Genomic DNA, 5,073 nt, shown 5'->3' on the forward strand with positions numbered 1-5,073 from the left:
CCAACCCCAACACACTTCCCAGCTGGAGGCAGCTGTCAGCTGCCTGTTTAGTCTATGGCTGAATCTCCGAAGTGGCGCCTAATTTTTCAGATCTGATTCAGCTGAATCGAATCAGGACAGTGATCTGAATCTCTGAATTGAATCACTGTCCTCCGAATTAGCCGAATCTGAAGCGAATACTTGCCGCTTCGCACAGGCCTACCACAAACCCTAATGAATTTCTTAGCAGCAGTCCAGGTAATTAAAACCAGTCAATGCAGCATTCTATCACTGTTCAACATGTAGGGATTTATGTGGCATTACATTATCCCAGTGCCTGATGTCCTCATGACCTTTAATGTAGTTATGCTCACAACACCTCTGCGCAAGAAGGAAATGCAGTTATTCTCATTCTACTGGTGGAAGACTGAGCCATACAGAGACTCAGAATCGGATTCAGAAAGGCATATAGGCACCTGAAGATGCTTAGCAGGACTGGACACTTTTACATGTGCTCCAGGGGTGGGAGCAGCAATGCTTTAATTAGAGTGGCTCTGAGAGCTGCTCTAATTAAAGCACTGCCATGTCTTGTATATCAGCGCCCCTGCACTTAAAAATGGTGCTGGGATACTTGAACTAAAGCTCATTCAATGAGCTTTGGTTCAAGTGCCCCACTGCCATTTTTTAAGTGAGGGGACACTGATACACGAGATGCAGGAGGCTGCTGGAGTACAGTAATTGCCACATCCAGCAGACTCGCTTAATTGAGTCTGCTCCAATGTACTGGAATTCCAACCTGCCTATGCATTTTTTAAAATCCCATTGCGCTTCTAGCTACATCTTTACTTATCTAGGCCCACAACGGTCAAAGGTATTTCAGTGGAAGTTAGTTGCCTAAGCACATTTATGATCTACATTTTCTAAATGGCAGAGTTAGCTGGAGAACAACCACTCTGATCTGCAACAACTCTGGAGGTCTTGAAAGTTGTTTTCATTTCTCATTAGAACAAAACCTTTCAGTGTTCTGCAAAAATGTAGTTGTGTCACTCATCCATTTTCTGAACAAAAGCCTAACCTTTTTATTCAGTACTCTGGAGGTCCATGCTAGACCTTAGTAACCTTCTTGTCAAAAAAGTCTTTCAAAAGCGAGGTTTCTGCAAATATTAGGGCTTTTATAAAAGAGCATATTCCAACCAAAAACTGTTCTGAGCAGCTTTGTTAAATTCGCTTGAAAAGCTAGCTGTCCGTGACTTGCTTGAGGTCAAGTAGGAAGCTTGTGAGAAAAACAACATAGCTCTTCCAAATTTGAAGCTAGCATGCTCACCACTCATTATACTGCATTGTAGCAGTGTCCTGATGTCCGTGGAAGGACCAAACCCAAAGGTACTAAGACTATAAATGACAAACCCCACTCCAATTACAACCTAAGACTCAAGGGTTGCTAATAGGACATGGGAGTTCTTCACTTCCAAATCACTTATTTAAATGTGCTGAAGTAGCTGTTACTATATGATGTTTGCCTATATGATATAGGTTTGGTGCATATCAGCCCCCATTCCTAGTGGACATATACTGACTTCAATGAAACTACAATCACATTTGGGATATTTTAACAACCTCTGAAGACAGGCCGAGTTTATGAAGTTTCAGTCAGAAGAAACGAAGCTGAGCTCAACTTGAAGCAGAGAGGTAGGCAGGTGGGAGAAACTGAAACGTAAAGCTGAACAGAACTTAGACAAAGCTGCAGTTTTACTGATTCAGTTTTATTGGCCTTTTTGTGCCAATTCCATATTGACACATGCACTTACCTGGCCCGCATGAACAGTGGAGCCAAATATTATGAGTGCATTTAAGGAAGCCTCTCAAAAAGTAGTCCTGTTGGTGTATGGCATATCAATGCTTTGCTCTTATACCAGGTTATGAACATTATGGATTGGTTTATTTATTCATTAACAACAACCCACCTTGCAAAAAAGATGATTCTTCATTTTAAGATGGGGTATTTTCAAAACAGAGATGAAGGGCAAACATCAATATATCAAAGCCTGGTTTCCGTCTCAGTCGGTTCCTAGGTTCTTGTCTTTTGCTATGATCATACCTCTCATCAAGTAGCACCCTCTCCTTCTCTATAATTCTTCTATTTATTTCTGTGCCTCGCAAGCAGACCTTGTATCAAACACAGAGTCTTTGATTTTTAATCCCAAGCACATTTTCATGTAAGTTGATCCATTCATCCCAAGCTAGGTCCCCAAAGCTTTTGCCTAACTGTGATAAATCATAAATCCTTTTGTTAGGGCATCGGTATAAAGCAAATCAAAGTGTTTTAATCTCAAGCACAAATGGTTCTTCTCTTTGTAAGAATTAAACAGTGGATTAGATATCACATATTTAATAAATGGCAGCAACTGCATACAAACCAAAGCAGCTAAAACTAATCCTTGGCAATTAATCATTCATCTTAGCGCAAGGCCTTAGTAAGTAGTAAATAGATAGTAGATATGGAGTCTGTTTGAAGGAAGAAAAATCAAAACAACACAGCTTCTGTACACCAACAATTCAACAACTGAGTTAATTCCAACTCAATAAAGTTATTTTGCTACACTCCAGCTGTACATATAAAAGATAGAAAAGGAAGCACAGGGGCTGCATATTTATTGGCTTATTTGTAAAATTCTTTATTAACTGACAAAAATCCTTTTAAATATCAGCTGAGAATCTTGATACACTCATTAGTCCTGTGCTAGCTGGTTTTCTTTATTAGTGATGGGAGTGATATTAACATAATACACTTTTAAAAAGCATAAGAAATGAGCATCTTTTTCTCTGTACCTTGTTTGGATCTTCAAAATCTTTATAGCAGCACTTACTATGGTACAGTATCATATGGGTATGCCAAACAGGCAACACACAGGCAGAGACTAGCCAAGAGGTCAATGTGTATGCGCACGCACACACACACACACATACACACACACACACACACACACACACACACGAGAGAGAGAGAGAGACGGGCCACTGGGTCAGCTGAGAATAGCCGGTGCTTTGTCACATCTTCACTCCTGGCAGTACTCCCAACATGCTCTGTATGCTAGGGCCTAAACAGTGGCCCACTAGGTTCATCTACACTAGGTCTACGTCACCTGGGGAATCTCCTTATGTTAAGGACATTCCCTTTAAAGCCCCTTTACAATGCTGGGGTTGTCTTCACAAGATGGATTCTCATGGCACAGATTTTCCGCCCCCAGCCCCTTCCCTTAAGATAAAGTCCTCTAAAACCTTATGATGTACAGGGATTACTGCCTTTTAGGGTGGTAGGTGGAAGGAAGATTTTGCTGTAAGTGACAGATTAACATTGTCATGTTGTGGTTCATATTATAATCCACACGTAGACTAGCATGTACTAGTGTCTACAATTAAGGGAGAGGCTGCACTTCACCAGGTTTTACAGCATTTTGACCTGTTTTTACTTGGTTATATGCTAATGTAAGATGAGTCCATTCTCTATACCTGACTTGGGAAAATGAAGTGTGTCACAAATGTACTTTCCGGAAAGGTCGATCCTACTCTGGGTCTTACATTTGAGCTGATTTGACAGTCAAGTTATTCCAAGCAGCAGATTGTGGAACAGCAAAGTTGAACCTTGCTTGAACTTGTCTGTGCCCTGACAGTACTTTTTTCTTCTTTCTCTAAACTCCATAGAAGATAATACTCAGGATCATTTTTTGTACAAGTGCAACCTTTTAGTAGCTGTTTGCTAAACTAACATCAAGATCATTGCTATGCTAACAAAGATACCAGGGGAGACTTTGGAATTGAGACGAGTTATTTTCCATGGATCGAACCTGTCAACACAATTCTGATGTCCTGGGAAACATGGAATTGTAGTTCTTTTTTTAGATATGTGGTCCCCATCTCTTACTGCGCTGTTAGTTCAGTGGCTATTTCTTACATGCTTTTGTTATTTCTTTTTTTAACCAAGGAACATTAGTAAGTTGAGTTCAGGTCTCTGGGTTGAATTCAGGTCCAAGGACCAAGAAAAGGTCCACTTCTGAGGAATGGGTACACGCAAAACACTGACTGGCTAAAGCACTGGACTAGTTCTGTTCTTGACTCTGCCAGTGTCTTAGCGGATGACCTTTGCAAATCGCTTAATCTCAACCTTTCTGTTTTCCCATCTATAAAATAATAAGTTGATATTTCTCTTCTTTGAGAAGTGCCTTGATGTCTATTGATGAATAAAAGCAGAGACCTTGGTATTATTTATCATTACTTATGGCACTTAGGTGACAAATCTGAAATAAAAAATATGTGGGGGACTTGAGACATTGGAGGACTGGTAGTAGGGGATGAGAGTTTTTCATTTCTAGGTTAATGTTGCTAATACAACTCAGGTTGGTGGTGATGAAAAGTCATCATCGTGTTTAATAGACAATGTGAAATGAGTTTGGTGCTATCATTGCAGTTAGCAGTGACTCCTATTTACATTTATAGACTTGATTCACTTTGGGTGGGGGTAGTAGGCCTGCGCAAAGTGGCTGGTATTTGCTTCGGATTCGGATCAGGCCAATTCAGGGGGCAGGGATTCGATTCAGTGATTCCAATCACTGTCCCAAATTGATTCGGCTGAATCTGATTCAGAGATCTGGCTGCTGCCAAATCTCCCAATCAGCCAGGCCAGGCCCATCCCCACTTGTTCTCCCAGCCCGGCAATGGCTGCGCCACCCACCCCAGTTCCCGGCGCTTGGGGGGGAAAAAAAGCCCACGCTGCAAGAGGGGCTCTGCATGAGCCCCCTGATCCCCCCCCTCACTTCCCCAGACCCACTGTGGCTGCCCTGGTCAACATGGCTCTATCCCTTTAAGGAGCTGCAGGAGTGGTGAGTCCCAAGGTTTTTCTCAGGGTTTTTTTTTCTTAAAGGGCCAGAGCTGGGGCAGGTGGGGCAGCGTGTGAAGGGCTGGGACAGTGTGGGGGGGAGGGGACCAGTCGGAGGCTTGCGGCAGAGTCCCCATGCAGCATGGGGCAGTGGGGCTGCCCCCCATGCAGCATGCCCCATGCACCGGGGGCAGCACCCAGTGAGTCAGGGCTTTTTTTTT

At 42.5% G+C, this 5,073-nt stretch overlaps 1 protein-coding gene across 1 annotated transcript in view; it reads right to left on the reverse strand.

The window, feature by feature from the left end:
• KCNB1 (potassium voltage-gated channel subfamily B member 1) overlaps positions 1–5,073 on the reverse strand; it is a 265,276-nt gene that overhangs the window by 43,793 nt on the left and 216,410 nt on the right. The window lies entirely within an intron of this gene.

This window comes from Gavialis gangeticus, unplaced genomic scaffold (genome assembly GCF_001723915.1).
Source record: "Gavialis gangeticus isolate Ggan-Ray unplaced genomic scaffold, GavGan_comp1, whole genome shotgun sequence".
Taxonomy (NCBI): domain Eukaryota; kingdom Metazoa; phylum Chordata; order Crocodylia; family Gavialidae; genus Gavialis; species Gavialis gangeticus.